The sequence below is a fragment of the Bufo bufo genome, chromosome 1 (genome assembly GCF_905171765.1).
Source record: "Bufo bufo chromosome 1, aBufBuf1.1, whole genome shotgun sequence".
Classification (NCBI taxonomy): Eukaryota; Metazoa; Chordata; class Amphibia; order Anura; family Bufonidae; genus Bufo; species Bufo bufo.
The window spans coordinates 392,437,256-392,459,484 of record NC_053389.1 but is presented as its reverse complement, the minus strand read 5'-3'; the positions used below and the strand labels follow the sequence as shown (position 1 = coordinate 392,459,484).

Sequence of the window (22,229 nt, the reverse complement as noted above, 5' to 3'; positions counted from 1 at the left end):
ATATACAGGTGTACTGCCCTCTTTGATGGTTGCTTTGTATGGTGTGCAGTCAATGAATCCTGTGTCATAGTCCCCCTTTGCCCATAATGATGGGTCTATATCCTCTAATTCTGAGTGATCTTGTAAGTTTGTAAGGATCAGAGGTGTGGGGGTTATTATGGGCAAAGCATCAGAGTATACACTGATGCCATTGTTCTCAACAGTGATTTGCAATTCTAACTTAATGAATAAGTCTCTTCCCAGAAGACTCACAGGACATTCAGGTATGATGCTAAAAGCATGATCTGTAATGTATTCCCTATCAATGGTTTCTACTGGTAAGGAATCTGTTCTGTATGTCCTCGTCAGTACCCCATTTATTCCCATAGAGGGCGCACACTTCCTTAAAGGCCCTTTGTACATTGAGTTGTTTAACACACTAGAAGTAGCTCCACTATCTATTAAAAATCCCACTTTTCTTCCTCCTACTCTAAGTAGAATTACTGGTGTGTCCTTCCAATGTGTGGTGACCTGCGTGAAAGCGGGGCTTTGTCCCTCAGGGCATCCTCAGTATGAGTTTTGCTGATGCCAATCTAATGGGAATCTGGGCTGACTCTGTGGACCTTGTCTGTGGTTTATCTGACTTGGTTGGTTGTTTTGTGACTGAGTGTCAGGTTTCTGTGTGTTGTAATCTTGACCTCTCCCCTTACCCTTTTTTGGTGCGCGGCATTGACGTGCCCAATGTCCTTCTTTTCCACAGTTATAACAACAATTATTTGGCAATGAGTCATGTCTTCCATTGTAGGGTCTGCTATTATTCCCACCCCTCCTCCCCCTGCCTCTGCTAGTATATGCGTGTGTGGGGGATGTTGCTTTCCTTATCTCAAAGCATCCTGCTGCTTCTTTTTCAAAGAGATGTTTCTCAAACTCATCAGTTGTATCTGAAGTCCAAGAGGACACATTTTGTTTCACAGTTAGGATCAATTTATCTGATAGATTGTTTACAAATGTGGAGATAATCAAACTGTCATTGTCACGCACAGGTAGCCCCGCCTCAGTCTTCCAGCAATCAATGAATCTTTTCCAGAATTCAGTGACCGTTTCAACAGATTTCTGTTTGCAGGCTACTGCTACGGGCAATGAAGATTTTTGTTTGAATACCTCATTCATATGTTCCTCAACCTCCGCCCATATCCTTTTCTGACCCACTTCTGTATTACATACATAATCTAGAGCATCACTGCGTTGTGTAATAGTAGATATGGAGCTAACCTTGTCCCAATTCCAGGTTGTGTGTGTTCCTATAATACCATCCAGGATAAGCCTTAAATCTTCCTGTGTGTAGTTGCGCCCTCTACAGGCCTTTTTTAGGTATGTAATAGTCCCTAGTGGGGCTATGGAAGGTTTGGGACAATACTTTATAATTTTGTTGAGATCCTCTATTTCTATGGGCTTTTTTACTAAGTGTTGTCCTACTGTCAGAAAGGGAGCGATTACTTGGACTCCTTCCTTTGATTCACCCTGTTCTGTTTCATCTTTCATTCTACTTGTACTGCGTGTAGTATAACTAGTATGTGGTGTGCCAGTATTTAGACTGCGCTCTGCTATGTTTCCAAATGTTGGCATGGGGGGTCGGTATTTTTCTTCTAGTTCTAATGGTATAACCGCTGTTACAGCATCTTCCTCAATCTGAGTCAGAACTGGATACAGCGGTGCCGTGGGGGTGGATTTATTATAAGGTGGAGGGGATTTCTGACTTCTCTTCTTTGTGCCTACCTCCTGTTCTATTTCATGTAGAGACCTATCATTTTTGGGACTTTTTAGATTCTTATTCTTCTTGCTATTACCTGCATCATACCAGTGGGGGGCTATTTCCAGCCATTGTTCCGCACCCCTGGACATGTACTCCATGTCCCAGGAAGGATCGGCATTGAAATGCGGCCAGGCTGTTTTATCACCTAGACATAGTCCTTTGACCATATCCATATGATAAATACTATTATTACCGTCCCTGGGGAATGGATCTGCAGCATCCATTACCTCAGTCCAGCCTGCTAGATTATCTACCCACGGGTTGATCAGGTAATAGTTTGTTGGACTAACACGGGCTACATAGACTTTGCAAGTTTCTCCTGGTTCTGGTTTAGGGAATTTAGTTTTAGACCCTTGTCCTCCCATGTTAGTATTTATAGTTCAAAGAGTAAGTGAGACAATCGCTGTCAGGACTGGCTGTACTGCACTGAAATAGCGCCGACAAGACCTGTCAACTGATCAGCTGATTCGTATCTTAATGTCTCTATACTCTTTGGACCCCTATCGACTATTGTTGTTTCGGGCCGCCACTTGCGTTCAAATTTTCCGGGTCAACAGATTACTCTTAGCCGAAAAACTGGGGAGTCTTGCAGTCCTCCACAACACAAACAATTTTACACATTAACAGTAGTTTAACCCAAAATACATCAATTTGATAATAACAGTGGGATGTGACCGTACACTTACCACCCGGTCAGTATCTCACACAAACAGATAATCTTATTACTTCTAAAATACTTATACTATATATATATATATATATATATATATATATATATATATATAGGAGTTAATCCAAGCTTGTACCTTCTGTTCCCGGAACAGATTATTCATATTCATAGTGCACTTTTTATATCTCACGATATGGACTCCTGGAGCCTCTTACAATCAACTTTTGCGTGTGCCCCAGACACCCCAGACACCGCAATCCACCGAAATCATAAATAGATGGTTCAACTTACTTTAAGTCGAGATTTTGGTCAGTGCCTCCAGGTCCGAAGAAGACAATTGATGTCTCTTGTACCTAAAGATGGCCCTCTCGATCACGGACGAGCCGCCAAAGCTGTAAGGCTAAATTAGGCCCTTTGCCTAAATGTGTCCCACAAGATTTCGGTGATCAGCTTGATTTAAGCCCTATTCGGTACCGAGAGAATGAATTAGATGGAGACCAAAAACACGTGTCTTTCTCTGATCCATTCTGGTTTATTCACTGCGTGCCAACACTTAATATAGGGGAGGATTGACCTCCCATTACATCCAATCATATGTTAGCATTAGTCTTATCGTATGGCCTGAATACACATGAGCTCTGCATTTACAGAAATAGATGTTTCATAGTAGCGACAGTTAATCATTCAGGTTTAAACATGAGAATGACCTTGTGAAGTAAGGCTGGTTAAACAAATGTATGTATGCATTTTCTAATCTGGTCTCAATACTACAGAGGGAGAAAGACACAAATGGAAATCTTAGAATAGTGCACTGGCCTGATGCAATCGTAATACACGTTGCTGTGTGAAACAAAATGGAGTTACTTATACGCCATCACCCCCCCACCCCATAACAGTGCCACCATCCACAGACACCCCCCCCCACCCCATAACGGTGCCATCCACAGACACCCCCCCCCACCCCATAACAGTGCCATCCACAGACCACCCCCCCCCATTGCCGCTCCAGTACAGTTATAAAATGTGTAAAATTAATAATGATTTTATTCATGAGGCTCCCTCTGTAGTAGAACATTCAATATATCCATCCTACTCACAGGGCTGTTATCGTAATCCAGGCCAGCCGGGCAGACTAGCGGCAGCGTCACTGACTGACGTCACGTGCCTGCGCCGCCTGCTAAATTCATAAAGTAGGCCGGGCAGGCACGTGACGTCAGTCAGTGACGCTGCCGCTCGTCTGCCCGGCCGGCCTCCATTACGATAACAGTAGCCCTGTGAGTAGGATGGATATATTGAATGTTCTACTACAGAGGGGGCCTCATGAATAGAATCATTATTAATTTTACACATTCTATAACTGTACTGGAGCTGGGGGCCGGAGCACAGTGAACGCACCGGCCCCCAGCTCCTCCTCCCAGTCCCTACCCGCTGATACATCGCAGCCTGCGATGCTGGAGCATGGCAGGCTGCGATGTCAAAAGGTGGCGGAACGCCGTCCCGGTGCGTTCCGCCTGAAAAAAAGCCCTGGCGGACAGTATAAAGTAGTGACAGAAATGCTGATTTCAGCGGTGTCACATCCGCTAAAAGTGGTTGCCAAGAACCAGCATCATAATCATTGTAGCCCAGGCCTTGAAAAGAGTCAAATCTACCTAAGAGTCATGGTTAGTCATGAATTTCTGCTCTCCCTGCCCACCTGCTGATGACTGACAGTCTTCTACCTAGTTTACTCCCTTTCTCTCTAGGAGAGAACTGCCAATCAGCAGCAGATGGGCGGGGAGAGCAGGAGATTATGAATAACCATGACTCTTCTCGGGTAGACTTGACTCTTTTCAAGGCCTGGGCTGCAATGGTTATGATGCTTTTTTTCGGCAACCACTTTTAGCTGATCACTACTTTTATACTACCCTCAGTATGGTCAGCATAAAGTTGATGACAGGTTCCCTTTAAGTTCTCTTAGGGAATCATGAAGGTCTTTAGCAAACTCATAGAATGTGTTTTGTGGAGTCTCTGTGCTGTAATTCTTTCGCAGCTACACAGGCACTTTCCATCTCCTCTTTTGTTAACTCAATTGCTTCACACATAACATCCTGTAAGGACACATCATCTGCCGGTCTCAGTCCCGTAAAGCCTGTCTGGCACCTGAGCCCGGAGATGAACTCATCCTGGAGCAGGCGGTTAGCATTCAGCACAGCGGAGCACCCTTCCTGATTCTTCATGAGTTGCTTCCACAACACCTGTAGAGCCACTGAGAATTGCTGTACCGATTTTCCTTCCTGCTGGATTCTAGTATAAACTTCTTTCGCAGATCGTGGCGAAAATTATATCCCCGTAGAGTGACTCAAGGCGACCCACAATAGCATCTATAGTATTCAGTTGTTCCAAGTGCAAAGCAATCAAAGCTTGCATGGCATCACCTTCCAGTGCATTCAAGGTACTTGATACAGTCTTGCCGCTGTCTTCAGCCGTTCTACCCAGTCTGGGAGCAACATATTCTTTCTGTCCTATTTGGGCACATTTATCATGGCCGCATGGGGATCACTATTGGAGGTGCAGCTCCAGAGCTGCTGGCAATTTATGTACTTCCATCACTGTGGCTCATACTGCTTTCTTGATCCTGCCAAACTATGGCAACATTTTTAGGAGTATAGTAGTAATCCCTTTTTAGGTTCACACAAGCTTCAGAGAGAGAGAGCACAATGGAGTATGATAGAACTGGATATTTTACTCAAGAACTTCAAGTGGTTCAGTACAGATATCTAATATTGCCTCCTTATGAAGAGGAACACAGGCAAACTGGTAGCTCAAACAGTTATTAACGGTGACAGTCTCTTTCTAGATTATTCCAATGTTTTTTATCCACCACCAAGGCACTCCTAGTTATCAGCCAGTGCACAATGTATATGTAGTCCACTTATATCCCAAGTAAAACACTTGTAGCCTTCTAGGACTTTATGCACCATATTCTCTGAACTCTCTCTCCTCTGCTTCTCTGCCTCTCAGCCAGAACTTTCATGTGACATCATCCAGAATCTTCCTACAATCAATGTCAAAAATAGATGCAATGTCTTGCCCCTAGAGTTCAGCAGAGCACCAGTAATGGCATTGGAGTTCACAAGTCAATATTGTTTTGAAGGGGGTTTGCCACTATCGAACTTGTACCCCTTACACATTTCCCCTTTTTAATGAGTGCAGTCCCTGCACTCAAACTTCAAAGTCTCGGAGATGGCCAGGCTGTACTCCCCGTGTAGATCGAGGAGGGTATCTTGGCCCTTCATCTTCCTCTATCTGGAGTGGCTTCCCCTTCAGACTCAAGCCTAGGTTCAACATCCCAGTCTCCTGTGCCAGGGTTGACTATCCACCATTCTGACTGCTCTGGTACTGGTCCTTCACTAGGATGAGGTAGAGGTTCTGTAGCTGGGAAGGTGCAGGGTCTCTGCATATTCCTGTGGAGATTTCGACTAGGTTCTTCACTATTTTCTGGCTTTACTTCATACACTGGTAAACGGGGGTCAATCTGTCGGACCACCACATGTGGCTGCTGCTCCCATTTGGGCTCCAACTTCCCCATCCTTCGAGCTCTCTTGTTGTGGACGAATATTATTTAAGGGGGTTTGCCACTATCAAACTTGTACCCCTTTTAAGCATACAATGAGACCTTGCATGCATAAATGCCAGATCATGTGTTTTGCTACCATTCTGCTCTGACTAGTGTAGGGACAGGACGCTGTTGCAGTAAAGGAAAGTTTTGGGCTTTAATTGTTTTTAACTCTATGGCTGACCTATAGGCATTTATGTGGGGACAATACAACACCTTTGCACCAGTGACACAGAAATAAGTAATGCAGCAGTCACTTGTGCTTTTCTAGGACTCTGCTGCCACCCAGCCCTGACCCAGAAGTGGAAGAGATTAAGTGCACTGATGCCCAACACTTGTGTTTTGAGGATGAGGACATGGGAGAACCACCGCAGCAGGTCTCTGACTAAACACTGCTGCATCTTTCTGCACTGTGCAGACCGGCAAGGAAGGCAGTAGTGAGTGGGTAAAAGAGGATGATTAGGTACTAGACCTCACATGGCATCCAGGTTATATGAGTGAAATGTGCAGTTCGGAGGAAGAGGTAGGGGTCATGCAGCACCAGCCGCACAGCAAAAAAGGGAGCAGGGTGCAAAAGCGGAGCGTCCGGCCCCTAGCCAGTATGCCTGCTACTGCCCAACGCATTGAAGGACAGAGCACCCCAAAGCTATCTGCAGTGGCCAGGAATGGGTGGTTAAAATGTTCAGTGTTTGTCATAAGTCCAATTGCAGCGTGCGCTGGGTATTATCACAGGACCCTCCCAAGTTGTTATAACGCACGTCCCAGGTTAGGACCGCCAGAGTGGCATGATTACCTATAATGTCTCTGTATGGTGGTAAGGGGGTCAATGGTGTCTCCTACCTGGGTACGGCCAGACTCCTAGCTCACTTGCAATAAATTGGAGTGTAGTGATAGGAGGAGTAATAGAGGGATTTTGCAGCAGAAATTGATGTCCAGACCTTTGGTAAAGTTCAAACTTGTCTTTACTGAGCATAAGTTTCATCCAAGCAAGGTACAACTTTGGTCTTAGGTCCCAGCAGGCTTTCAGCAATGGTTTTCAGGAATGAATCTTCTGCTCTATAAACCTGGAGCTTGCAGGAAAGGACGTCTGCTTAGTAGCTCTAAAACTATGGCAGAAATTTGGCTTCTGCACTTCCTTCTATCTTCTGCTGTATGGGGACAGACTAGCTGAGGAGGAATGGCTTCTCCTGGGTCTCTGGACTTAGTTAAATTCTCAGGGAATGCTTTCTTCCTGGAACTGGAGGTCGTCTGCTTTCTTCATCCAGCTGAGGCTGCAGGGCTCAGGCTCAGGATTGTGATTAATGTCTCAGCCAAGACAAGAGTCTGGCTTGGTTCCCTATATCGGGGAGCTCCTAACACGCACACCCTACCCCAAGCAGGGGGTGGGCCTCCACAGAGGGGGAGCTAAGCTGGATTCCAGATTAAATACTAAACTGTAGCTAACTCCTTACCAATGCATTGCTGCCACTTGCTGGTGAACATGGAAATTACAACAATAACTTACATTTAACATAGTCTTAAATGCAAAGTTGTGAAGACATGAGTAAAATCACATCAGATGACAAGGTAAAGGCTCTTAACAGATAGTAGCGGGGTAGAGGAGTGTCGTAACACAACTCTGGGGTGTCACACCTCAAAGGAGTTCCCTGGTGTGGCAGTTCTGCAGACAATGTGCTGATGACAAGGCACAGGTGGTTTGCACACTGTACAGTCAGAACCTGAAGTAAGGCATAAATGTTCTAAACCTGAGCACCACCTGCATGACCAGGCGTCTAACTGCAAAACACTAGGTGCAGTGGAGTAGACACCTGAAAAACCATGAAAGATCTGAGGCTCCTTCTGCTGCGGTTTCTGCGTCTTCCTCCCCCTCTGGAGTGAGGATTTGACAGCAACATCACCACCAGTGTCACTGAGTGCTTAGCTGTCCACCCCCCCCCCCCCCCCAAACACTTGAGAGAAAGAGGAAGTCCCCACCCGTGAGCCCTGGCCCTGAAGGCCAGCATTTTCAAATTCCTGGCCTTTGAAATGCTGCCACTCTGTCTGGTGACCGCAAATTTAATGACAGCGGCTGTCCCACGATACGTGGTTACAAGCCGTCAAGCCCTGCACGAACAGGTGGTCGAACAAATCAGGTGTGCGCTGTGTTGTCGCAAATTCTACGACACAACTTCTTTTGTGTGGCTCCAAATCAGTTAGAATTAGAAGTATGAGACCAATACAGGCTGGTATCATGGAAAATATGCAGTCCTTTTATTACAGTTACATACACTTATATAGGCAATATGAGGTAGACAAAAGGGTGGTCCTAGATGAAAGTTTATTGGCTCTGTGAAAAAAAGGGAGTACTTTACTAACTTTATTCCTGAGTTTGATTGGCACATTTGAAACTAGCAACTTAACTCCTCCTTTCTTTCACTAATGATCTTAGAACAAAGAAAATGTACACGAGGCTCCAAATTGATTTTTGCCATCTTGTGGAGACTAATGTGTACTACAGCAGAAAGAGTTGAAATAAAATCTTGTCTCTCACAAATCCCTCCTTTTTGCGGTAAATAGATACAAGATGAATAAGCAATGTGAGGTACTCTCCCAATGCCCTAAACTGAGAAGAGCTGGACTTTCCTTATTGCTTCACCAGGTCCCCCCAACTCCCTTTCGGGTTTGCCTTCATCTGGTTCTATTTATTCCGCAACTATCAACAAGATTTCATTTGTTTTAGGACGGAATCGTGTTCCTCAAAGAGGTTCTCCAAATAATCTTTAGGTTTGTCAGTGTCACAATGCATGTACATGGTTGTTGCAGGTGTGGTTGAATTGAACATTTTAAGAACAATTTTTCTAAAACAAGGAATTACACAACATCCTATTAATGCCAATACCACAAATACTACCACCAGTGTCATTAACAGATTGGCTAACACACTAGACCAGTTCCCAAACCACTGTTCTAGCCATGAAGTAAATGGGTTGTTGATTCCAGAGTTTTCCCCTAGTTCATTCGATAAAGCAGTTAGTCCTTTCAAAGCCTTTGTGATGCTTCCGTCAGGGGCAGTGTTGTTCGGAATAAAGGTGCAGCAGGAACTTCCAATCATCTTGCAGACGCCTCCTTTTTCCGCTAGGATCATGTTGAGGGCCAGTCGATTCTGTAACGCCATCACCGATGAAGAGCTCAGTTGTTCTGCTATTCCTTTTACCGCATCTCGGGTATAATTTACGAATCTCTGTTGATTATAGTACAAATAGTTAATCTAGCCTACATTTTTATTTACGGCAATTATGGGAAATATTGATTCGAAACCAGCAGCTATCTGGTTTCTAGCCTTGAATTCATCAGGAACTCCTCTAGGGACTCCTATAGCATCTATGTATACATGAGGATCAAAAGCTGTAGGGAGTGACCTCCTTAGCCGTGACCGGACACTGGTTTGCTTACTGACTTGATCCCACTCAAGAGTCGAAAATAGAACAAATGGCATCAGCACCTTAATCAAGGTACATTGGCCAATCCATTCCATTCGTATCCTGGGTCGGAGCTTCATGTCTCCACACAACCACCAGATATCCGTTTGTTGATAACCTTGGTGGACAAACCATTTGTCAGGGTAAGCATCAGAGTCACTACTTGTCTCATTTAAATAGATGTTATAGGAACAATATCCTGGAGGGAAAACACCAATGTCTTTGCCTGTATGGTTACGATTGAAACAGGTATAATTTCCAGGGTATGGCGTTATACCGAAACCCATATGATCTTTATCATGAACAACAGGATAAAGTAATTCTAATGTCCTGCAGCGGGAGGTGTCATTACTGGGAATGGTTTCAGTGTACATCTTAAGGATGCACTTGAAACCCTCAGGATCGGTAACCTCACTCAAAGGGAAAGGTACCGTACCCAAATGAGGTCGAGCTGCAGCACACGCTATGCAGTTGGATCGCTTCTGGGAAAGAACCGTATAGCGGATCCTCTCTAGCCATACATTTGTGTCTGAAAACCCTGTCTCTAAGGCCATTTTGTCAATCACGGGTGAAGCTGTAGGAGATACAAATGCAATTGCACTCTGATTCCCTTGTATTAATATTGCTCTAAATACGGAATTTGGGACTTGATCTGACTGTGCATTTTCCCCTGTACAATATAAAATGAACAGTAAGACATGAAAAGATATTACGGCCCTTGCAGTCATTCCAGCACTTGAGGTTCTGGTACTTTTTTGCAGTGAGATGCGTGGACCAAATTAGGCTTTCCTTCCAACTTGACAACAGTGGCGGTGGTTAACAGTACTTGATGTGGACCCTCAAATCGTGGTTCTAGGACTTTCCGCACGTGTCGTTTCACCACTACCCAATCTCCTGGTTGTAGAGAATGAGTTGCCTCTATGCTGTCTGGATCTGGACGAGAAGCAAAAACTTGGGAATCACATTAGACAGTCTGTTTGTAAGACAGATAACGTACTTTGAAAGACTACTATGCTGCATCTGGAGTTGTTGTGGAAAATAGAGTCCTAATCTAGGGGCATTCCCAAAGAGTACTTCATATGGACTCAGGCCTGTCTTCCGGTTAGGTGTATACCGGATGGAGAAAAGTGCCAAGGGTAGACACTCTGTCCATGGCTTATTCAGTTCAGCCATGGCCTTCTGTATTTTTGATTTAATTGTGCCGTTGAGTCGCTGTACTCTACCGCTGCTTTGTGGGTGATACGCAGTATGGAAGGCTTGTTCAATACCCAGGGCTCCCATAATTTCACGCATGACCTCCACTGTAAAGTGAGAACCTTGGTCACTCTCAATTGTCTCTGGGACCCCATACCGGCAAACTATCTCATTCAGAAGTTTCTTGGCTGTGTTTTGTGCAGTGGCTTTGGTCACAGGATAGGCTTCTGGCCACCCTGAAAATAGATCTACACATACCAAGACGTATTCTAGGGTCCCCACTTTGGGTAGTTGGATGTAATCTATTTGCAGTCTTTAGAAGGGAAAATCTGGCCTGGGAGTGTGCCTCAAAGGTGTTTTTACCGTCCTTCCTATGTTGTGATGTGCACAAATCATACAAGCCTGAGTGAATTTGGCTGCAGTTACACTGAATCCTGGGGCATACCAGTAATTATTAACAAGAGCAGTCATCACAGTTTTGGACAGGTGAGTATTCCCATGAGTGGCCTGGGCTGTGACTGGGAACAAGGCACGGGGCAAACACAGCTTTCCTCTAAGTTCCCATGTTCCTTTTGGGGTCATCACAGCTCCTTTCTCTATCCATACTGCCTTTTTCCTCTTTGGTTGCTTGAGACTATAAGGTTTTAAATGTTTCATAGTTGACTGGCAGGGAAATTTGCTCTTGTACTGCTGCTATCCCTACAGGATCATCTCTGGGTTTCTGTGCAGCAGCTTTTGCTGCCAGATCAGCTCGATGATTTCCCCGAGCTTCAAGAGTTTTTCCTGATGAATGGCCTTTAATTTTCATAATGGCCACCCTCGTTGGCAACAGCAGAGCGTTCATTAGGGCTTTCACCCCTTTGCCATTTTTAATTGGCTTGCCATTTGCTGTAAGGAAGTCTCTAGCTTTCCAAATTGGACCATAATCATGGGTGATCCCAAAAGCATACCTGGAATCTGTATAGATGTTTGCAGTTTTTCCCTCTGCATACCTGCAGGCCTTTTCCAAAGCCTTAAGTTCAGCTTCTTGTGCAGACATGTGAGAGGGCAGTGATTCCGCTTTGATCATATCGTGCTGAGTGACAACTGCATACCCAGTATAGAACTTCCGCTGGACACCATACCGCGATCCATCCACAAAGAGCTCTAAATCTGGGTTTTCTAAGGGAGTATCTACCACGTGATCAAACCCTGCTGTCTCTTGGGACATTAATTGGAGACAGTCGTGTTTATCTTCCAGGTCAGGAAGATATTCAGCTAGATGACTCCTACTACTACTCCCTCCCCCCTCCAGAGGCAGCAGAGTAGCTGGATTCAAAGTTGTGCATCTTTTGATGGTGAAATTTGGTGGCATAAGTAGTGCACATTCTAGTCTAAGGTGTCTGGCAGTGGACAGGTATTTAGGCTGTACTTGTGTGAGAACGGCTGAGATGTCATGAGGGACAAAAACAGTAATTGGATAATTGAGCACAATCTCAGAGCTTTTGTCAAGCATGAGTTGTACAGCCACTACCGCACGGACACAAGATGGCGCTCCTCTAGCCACTGGATCAAGTCTGGCAGAGTAATACGCCACTGGACGCTGTTGGCCAGCCCTAGCTTGTGTGAGAACAGCTGAAGCATGGCCAAGACATTCAGTGCAATAAAGTCTGAAATCTTTATTCTAGTCTGGTAGACCCAATGCTGGTGTGGAACTGATGACTAGTTTTAATGTATGAAAGTTCTCCACAGCCTTATCGTCAATGAAAAAGGAAGAGAGGTGAGACAATCCATACAAGGCTTGCAGAAGAGCAGAGGCATTTCTGATCCAAGGCCTACAGTACGAGACTAGACCCAAATAAATTCTCAGAGCCCCCACTGTAGTAGGCAAAGGAATTTGTTCAATTGCAGTTATACGGTCTGGGGTGAGATGTCTAATCCCAGCAGATATACAGTGCCCTAGAAAGGTGACCGTGGTACAACAAAATTGAATCTTCATGTGGGAAGATTTACAGCCATTTGCAGCCAGGAAGGTGAGAAGAGACACTGAAGTTTGTTTACACACCTCTCCCGGGCAGCAAAGAAGTAAGTCATCTATATATTGGCGTAAGACAACTCCTTCAGATAGAATGGGCCAATCTGCTAAAACCTGGGCTAAGGCAGTACTGTACATACTGGGGAAATTATGGGCACCTTGTGGTAAGACCGTCCAGGTGTATTGCTTCCTGTTATGTGTGAAAGCAAAAAGATATCTGCAATCTGGATGTAACGGAACTGAGAAAAATGCATTTGCAAGATCCACCACAGTGAAATGGGTAGCACTGTGGGGAATCTGTGCCAACAATGTATGTGTGTTTGGTACCACAGGGGTATTAAAAACTGTAGCCTCATTAACAGCCCTAAGATCATGTACCATTCTATACTGCACTGGCTGACCTTTTCCCCCCCTTTTCTTAATGGGGTACAAGGGAGTGTTACATGGAGAGGTGGTTTCAATTAGTACCCCATTACTGACAAAATCATGTACTATTTTGGTGATGGCATCTGTTTGTTGTATACTGAGGGGATACTGTGCCTTTCGAGGTAAAGGAGCATCAGGTTTACGTTCTATCCTCATTGGAGCGACAGATAAACGGCCAACATCTGTAGGTCCGGAGGCCCACAGGTGTGCAGGTACTTGTTGCAGCAGAAGGGACACGCCCTCTTCAGAGAGTGTAGACACGTACATGTGGAATGGATTATAATCACAGGCTGCTAAGAGACATATATCCTCTTCTCCTAGTTTGCCTTGTAACTTCACAGTACAATCAGGAAGATATGTTATCTGCGCATATATTCTCTGCAACAAATCTGCTCCTAGCAAATTAACAGGGGCGGTGTAAATGACTAAGAGACGACTTAGCATTTGTTGGTTTGGGGCAAATGCAATTTGTATTGGCTTTGTGAGAGGAGTAGGAACCTCATTACCATCTACTCCTACACATGGAATACTATCCTTAGACATGAGGGATCTTTTTACATGTTTGCTGCGAATAACTGTTTTGGCTGCTCCAGTGTCAATCAAAAAGGGGATGGGCTCCCCCCCCCATTCATTGCCAAGGAGACAACTGGGGCAGGCCCTAAGGTTTGAATTTTTAATATGGGCACAGCATTTGACTCTGGATTGCCAACTCCCTATGGGTCTCGCACTTGAGGGGGCTGAACTCTCTCCTCCTCTTCCTCCTCCCATGGGTTAGGAGATTGGCAATCCCGCATAAAGTGCCCCACCCTGCCGCAGTTATAACATCTTAAGAGATACCTTGGTTTCCTTCCCCCTTTTTGGGGAGAGGGCTGGTAAGCGGCCACACCCGCCTTAGGTCTTTTGTTCAATTCAGCTTCTACCCCCTTTGCTACTTGTAACAAAATGGAGGGCTGTATAGTTCTCCATTCAGGCCTAGCTGATACCAGACCCTTGCGAATGCTTTCCCTAAGACCATCCACAAAAGCAGCACTCAAAATTCTCTCATGCATGTCTGAGGTGTACTCAAAGCCCAAATCAACCCATCTTTGCTGGAGTCTAGTGTAAAATTTCTCCACACTTTTCGTTTTATCCTGATGCATGTCCGACAACGTAACAGACTGATCACCTAATCGCTTTCTCCCCCATTCCGTGAGTTTTACTATGTATTGCTCACCGGACAACAAAGTAGTATCATCTCCCTCATAAGATCCCACTGCAGAGGCTATAATATGAGAGAAGGAGTCACCAGCTTTACACTGGACTAAATCTTCTAAATCCCTCCAGCAACATGAGAAAGCTTTCCGTATCTTTGCTAACTCTCTACAGAACGGCATGGGTAAGTCCTCTGGATTGGGGATTCTACTAATCATGGCCAGCATCTCACTAGGGGACCAAGGGCGATACACAGGCTCATCAGGGATGTCATTTGGACCTCTGAGAGGGGCAGCTCCAGGGGTTAGGTGCCTGGGTGTACGATATTTGGTCGGGGTGGATTTGGCGGAGATGATATAACAGGGGAAACTGGGTGCATCAGATTTCGCATATCCAACAATGATGTTGGATACCCCATACTTTCCTGTGGTAGAAATCCACTCAAGTCTGAAGTTGGACTTAAAGTGGGTGCATTCCTAGATTGCGTAGACTGGTCTGGAACATTTCTAGTAGGCATCATAGGGGCAATTACTGCAGGTACATTTTTAACTGATGGGACATACAATTGGGAAGGGTTATTTGCAGACATCCCTGGATATAATCCAGTGCTGGGAACTATGATAGGAATCGTGTCCTGTCTTTGAGATCCACAAACACACACATGTTACTCGTTTCAGCATTTTTGTGCCTGCACACACACTCCCATCCCCCATAAGGGGGGGGGGAAAGGTTGGTGTTCTAAGGAAGGAGTTTTGGGGATGGGGAAGGGATGGAGGGAGCAGAAGGCACAGTGGGAGGTGCTGATAAGCACATTCCAGAACATGGTGTAGAGAAGGGGCTGACAGAAGAAGCAATAGTATTGGTTGATGAACCACAAGACCCAGGATTACTTTTTAAAGTTACAACAGATGTGGTGGGGGAAGGGATGCCACATGGCAAACTCTCCTGTTTTGTTCCCTACCACACCCAAATCCTCCATCTTACTATACCAATATTGTCCATTCTTCTCAATTTCTTTCAACTTTCCATCAGTCACATCTGCAGACAACGTCCACCATAACTCTGCTTGCACCAGCCTATTATCTCTCAACCAACCTTTCTTTTCCTGCAATATATTTTTCCATAAACTTTGATCTAATCTTCCAGTTTCAGGCATACCAATTGCCTGCATGAACGATTTTAACTTAGTTACTGAAACTTTTCCTTCTCTTTCTCTCATCAACTGAGCTGCTGTTAACCTCTCCTCACTTGGTCCTGCAACATTAGAATTTCCCATTATTGTGGTTACACTAAGATCAAACAATTGCTAATTATCGAGCCCTCTAACTTAAGCGTAGTTGCACAAAGATCAAACGATATCCGATTACTATAAGTAATCGCTATCGAACCCACTAACTTAAGCGCAGTTACGTTTCAAACGATATATAATAGTATTGAGCCCACAATCTCTCTTGGTGAAGAACCCCTAGTCAATTCACCGGGATACTAAATCTTAATAACTTCCAATTGCCTATGACAATTGGTGTTAACCCTTTCCTCAAGATTCTCGTCAGAACTTGGCTGGGATCCAATTCTACGTCACAGGATATCCGACTCCGCTGTCTAACAACTTCCGTTTAGTTCCAGCATGTCCCACCACACAAAGAAGGAATATTTCAACAGGTTCTTTCTAACGGACAGATCAGCTATAATTTGAACCCTTATCGCGATAACAACCAATTCAACTCTTGAGAAAACACTTGGGCAAAAGACTCAGAGGAGGTTGTAAGACTCAGAGGAGGTTGTAAGAATTAAAGCTTCTTACCTTGCTGCAGCTTGTGCCTCGTCTAATGGTTTTACGCAAGTCCTCTCCTGGTGTTTGAATCGGAAATTTCACAAGCTGTCCGCCCCACGTTCAGCGCCAATTTGTTGTCGCAAATTCTACGACACAACTTCTTTTGTGTGGCTCCAAATCAGTTAGAATTAGAAGTATGAGCTCATACAGCTTTATCAATGAGACCAATACAGGCTGGTATCATGGAAAATATGCAGTCCTTTATTATAGTTACATACACTTATATAGGCAATATGAGGTAGACAAAAGGGTGGTCCTAGATGAAAGTTTATTGGCTCTGTGACAAAAAGGGAGTACTTTACTAACTTTATTCCGGAGTTTGATTGGCACATTTGAAACTAGCAACTTAACTCCTCCTTTCTTTCACTAATGATCTTAAAACAAAGAAAATGTACACGAGGCTCCTAATTGATTTTTTTTTTTGCCATCTAGTGGAGACAAATGTGTACTACAGCAGAAAGAGTTGAAATAAAACTTGTCTCTCACAGCTGCGCAACGCCATCAGTGGCAAGGTCGACATAACCAGCGAAACGTGGACCAGTAAGCACCGGCAGGGACGTTCTATCTCCATAACGGCCCACTGGGTAAATTTAGTGATAGCTGGGCCAGAGGCAGAAAGCAGTTTGGAGCATGTCCTACTGCCACCGAGGATTGCTAGACATTTCACGTTGCCTCCTCTATCTGCTCCTCATCATGTCAGCTTAAGACCTGCACAGCCAGGTGTAAACTACAGCAGGCTGTTCTGAAACTCATATGTTTGGGGGGGAAAACCCCAGGCTGTGCAGGAGCTGTGGGCGGGCATGACCGATGAGTGGTTGGTGCCACTGAGCCTCAAGCCTGGGCTGGTGATGTGCGACAATGGGTGAAATCTCGTAGAAGCTCTGGGCCTAGCCCTTTTGATAGACATCCCTTGCCTGACGCATGTGCTCAATTTGGTAGTGCAGAGGTTCCTGAAGAATTACCCGGAGATGTCAAAGCTGCTGTAGAAAGTGCGGGCCATCTGTGCGCACGTTCAATGTTCTCACCCTGCTGCTGCTCGCCTGTCTGCACTGCAGCATAACTTCTGCCTTCCCGCTCAGTGCCTTATATCTGACGTACTCACAAGGTGGAACTCCACCTTTCACATGCTGTAGAGACTGTGCGAGCAGCAGCAGGCGATAGTGGAGTATCATTTGCAGCATGCATGAGTGAGTCGCCCTGTGGAACAGCACCACTTCACCACCGAGTGGACTTCCATGCCTGACATACAGTACAGACCAAAAGTTTGGACACACCTTCTCATTCAAAGAGTTTTCTTTATTTTCAGGACTATGAAGGCATCAAAACTATGAATTAACACATGTGGAATTATATACATAACAAACAAGTGTGAAACTGAAAATATGTCATATTCTAGGTTCTTCAAAGTAGCCACCTTTTGCTTTGATTACTGCTTTACATACTCTTGGCATTCTCTTGATGAGCTTCAAGAGGTAGTCCCCTGAAATGGTCTTCCAACAGTCTTGAAGGAGTTCCCAGAGATGCTTAGCACTTGTTGGCCCTTTTGCCTTCACTCTGCAGTCCAGCTCACCCCAAACCATCTTGATTGGGTTCAGATCCGGTGACTGTGGAAGCCAGGTCATCTGGCGCAGCACCCCATCACTCTCCTTCATGGTCAAATAGCCCTCACTTTCAAAGTTTTCTCAATTTTTCGGCTGACTGACTGACCTTCATTTCTTAAAGTAGTGATGGCCACTCGTTTTTCTTTACTTAGCTGCTTTTTTCTTGCAATAATACAAATTCTAACAGCCTATTCAGTCGGACTATCAGCTGTGTATCCACCTGACTTCTCCTCAACGCCACTGATGGTCCCAACCCCATTTATAAGGCAAGAAATCCCACTTATTAAACCTGACAGGGCACATCTGTGAAGTGAAAACCATTTCAGGGGACTGCCTCTTGAAGCTCATCAAGAGAATGCCAAGAGTGTGCAAAGCAGTAATCAAAGCAAAAGGTGGCTGTGACGGTATCATCCATTTCACTGTCTAGTATTCCATTCTCCCCTTGAAATAGCACCGCCAAGTAATCCACAGAGCAATAGATCGATATTATCGCTAGTATCGCCAAATAAGTCTATACATTAGCCCAAGCTGAATGCTAGAAATACTTTACTGGGAGGCTCCACATTGAAAAAATACAATTGCTTTTATCCCCTGCTCCCATGCAAGGGAGACACCCACAACAAACATACATTAACCCATAACACAAAGGTTAAAACCCACATAGACACCATGGTTAACATAATCAACACAGGCAGGAGAATACACATTGCCCTCTGTCCTGAGACAATCGAATTACAACTCTGTTGTCTCCAGGACAGAGGACAATTGCCAATACACACAGAGAGACAATGGAACAGACATCACTTACTCAAACATACAATGTCCCACCCTTTACAATACACATAGACATTTAACACATCCCAAAATGACACGAATTAGACCAGGAATTCAAAAGTTAGTACAAGTCTCTTTGGCCTGGCTGTACTCATGGCTTTTCTGCACAAAACCGGTGCATACAACATGGGACCATAATCGCATGGTAAGAGGCTGACAAGTAGTCCTCTCCAAGCACTTGTGGCAACCTCAAAAGAGGGGAGTTTGTCACAGTGGCTACTTTGAATAACCTAGAATATGACATATTTTCAGTTGTTTCACACTTGTTTGTTATGTATATAATTCCACATGTGTTAATTCATAGTTTTGATGCCTTCAGTGTGAATCTACAATTTTCATAGTCATGAAAATAAAGAAAACTCTTTGAATGAGAAGGGGTGTCAAAACTTTTGGTCTGTACTTTATGTGCCGTGTTGCGCTGTTATGAGTACTCCACCAACATTGCCAGCGCCGATGACTCCATCCCCAGCGTTACTATCAGATGAGCGAATCTAAGTTGACTAAGTGGAATTCGATCTGAATTGCAGGAAAAATTTGATTCACACCAAATCTGAATTTCCTCACTCTTCATGGTGACAAATCGGATTGTTTTTCTAAATAGCCTCAGCCATTTTGTATTCTAGCATTCCCCAGTGTGCTTAGTGCAGGAAGAGATGTCAGCAGGAACTAGGGACAATGTTAGGAAAGACTTCATTGTGCTGGAAAAATGATGTTCAGGGAAAGATTAGTCAAGGTTTAGGGAAAGGAGAGGGAGGCATCATCCACATTATAAAAGAACCGGGTGCAGTAGGAGAGTGTACAATGAAAATTATAGAAAAAAAGTCCCAATCCGTATGACAAAACTTTCCACAGCGGTTCCCAATTGTGAAGTGGGTAAAAATAACAGTTCAGACCATGTGTTTTTGAGGGACCGCGCGTTACCAATTCAGGAGGTCAGACCTCTTCAATCTTGAGGCATCTGAAGTTTCTGACACGGGCAAATAAATCAGGTCCCCACTATCAGTACACTAAGGCACCTGTGGGATATTAAAGTTCGCATATAGTGAAGCACTGCAGGTCACCAGGAAATTCCTTGTGTGTAAATACTCACAAGCGCAGCTTGATATATAGGCACATAATATAGCTCCACGGCTCTCCTCTATCCACGTCTCTTCACCACCACTAAAACAAGGATTCCTCTAAGGCTCCATTCACACGTCCGCAAAATGGGTCCGCATCCTTTCCGCAATTTTGCGAAATGGGTGCGGACCCATTCATTCTCTATGGGGACGGAATGGATGCGGACAGCACACAGTGTGCTGTCTGCAGCCGCAATTGCGGAGCGCGGCCCCGATTTTGGGTCCGCAGCTCCGCAAAAAGATAGAGCATGTCCTATTCTTGTCCGCAGCTTGCGGACAAGAATAGGCATTTCTATGGGGGTGACAGGCTGGTGTGTTGCGGACCCGCAACACACCACGGACGTGTGAATGTAGCCTAATAGTGGAGTACCGCTAGCAAGTGGTTATATAAAAAGTATTTATTATACTCGCAAACATATGGTAAAAGAAAGCAGTCAAGGCTGTCCATCAAATATGCCCAACCAAGGTTTCGCTCCAAGCTTCGTCGGGGGCGTCACCATACTCTTTCTCCCACATGCTATATGCCCTCCCCCATACATGCATCATAAAGTAAAACCATAGGATCCCTATAACTAGTAAAACTTCCTTTAAAACTTTTTTTCCTTCAGCATCTACAATCGCATCCTAGATATAGTTATCTCCCTTTACATTTCCATTCAGTTTCAAGTTTATTCATTCATAAAACCACTCTTAATTACTCACTTACTATCGTCATTCATGACGAGAAATTCAGAACACTCCCCTAGTACACACCTTCCTATTTTGATTGGTCTCAATCGTTGTCTTTCAGTTACACACCTCCCTCACCTTATTGGCTGACGGCGATTGATCTTTTGCTTATTCAAAATCGGCTATTTTATTCCACCAGGCATGATTTTAAATCCAATTCGACATTAAGTCCCTGTGGCTGGAGAGTATCTAGCTCATAGATCCAGCTGACCCCCCCCCGCCGATCTATCTTCTTAATCGCATCTCCTCCCCGCCAGTGATTTCTCACCACCTCTAATCCAGTGAATACAAGCCCTTTAGGGTTTTTCTGGTGAACTTTTTTAAAATTCATCGATACCCCATGAGTCTCCAATCCCTTTTTTAATATTGTTCACCTGTTCCTGTATCCAAATTTTTTGTTTTCTGGTTGTGCGACCCACATACTGGAGGCCACAAGGGCACTCCAGCATGTATACAACCCCTATACGGTCACGCGTAATTTGCCCTTTAATTTTAAAAGCTTTATCTCTTTTATTCGAATGGATCACTGTGGTCATCTTTTTCTCTTTATTACTTCTATTCTTACATGGAAGACAAACGCACCACGAAAAAAATAAAAAATATTTTCATTCTTCCTTTTTAATAGCACTGTGAACCAATCGATTTTTTTTAAAAGGTGTATAAATGGAAAACTGAGGATAAGAAGGCAAACCAAAACAAGAGAGGTATCCATAGAAGACACAGGCATAACTAACTATGGTGGTAATATCAGGAATCAGAGAGATGTAGGTGATCCATATAGAGGCTCTAGATATGGGGGCAAACAAGAAAACTCTAGAAAACCGCAATGTGAATGGTGACATACAGGGTTATAGACCCTGGAAAAAAATGTATGGGAATTTTAGAAGAGGAGATTATAACCAGTGGAGTGACAACTATTATCCAAATTATAGGGGGGTTTTGCACCCCATCAGCATCAACAATATAATGGGTATGGGAATTCATACCAATACAGGTCTTATGAAGATAGACAAATATATAATATAGATAACCAACAAAGGAACCCAAGAAGAAGGGACGAAAATACCCAAATGGAAAATTCACCATGTACAGAAGTAGAGAGACAATCGGCGAATCGAGAATTAAATAGAGTAGAAAAACTAAATTTTCCACACCAGGCAATAAAGGGGATACAATGGGAGAGCTCAATGGGAGATGCAGTGGGAGAGAGGAAAAAAAAATTCAACCCCCCAGAAAAGAATGTTAGGAGGGGTAAAAGGGGAGGAGTTGAGCATAGAACCAACCCCCAAAAAAGTCAGGGGGGAGAAATAGGCATCTTTAACCTAAGCAACCACATGTTATCAGTACAAGAAAAAAGTGTACTAAGTAAGGGTTTAAAGTTCGCACCCACGCGAGGAATAAATAAACTCGAAATGTTCTTGGATGTGCATAAATACATTAGGAAGTTAAATTTAGCAAAATACTTCGCGAATAGTCAAGCAGCTTCGATTAGAAACTTCGCCGAAAAAAATGAAGGGGAAAGAGGAGTTCATGCACACATCACTTCGAGAAAAGTTGAATTGTTTGCCGAAGAATAAAAACAATGAATGTGTTGAAGCCTTTAACCACCTCAGCTCCCCTAGCTTAAACCCCCTTAATGACCAGACCACTTTTTACAATTCTACACTATTTTCACGGTTTTTGCTCGGTCATACAACTTGCCACCCAAATGAATTTTACCTTCTTTTCTTCTCACTAATAGAGTTTTCATTTGGTGGTATTTCATTGCTGCTG

At 44.3% G+C, this 22,229-nt stretch overlaps 1 protein-coding gene and 1 long non-coding RNA gene across 2 annotated transcripts in view; both read left to right on the top strand.

The window, feature by feature from the left end:
• Positions 1-22,229, top strand: part of GDF9 (growth differentiation factor 9) — a 99,345-nt gene that overhangs the window by 51,093 nt on the left and 26,023 nt on the right. The window lies entirely within an intron of this gene.
• Positions 473-15,260, top strand: LOC120987030. Its single transcript, XR_005775886.1, has 3 exons — positions 473-485; positions 9,223-9,228; positions 15,088-15,260. It is a non-coding gene; the product is annotated as an uncharacterized LOC120987030 (long non-coding RNA).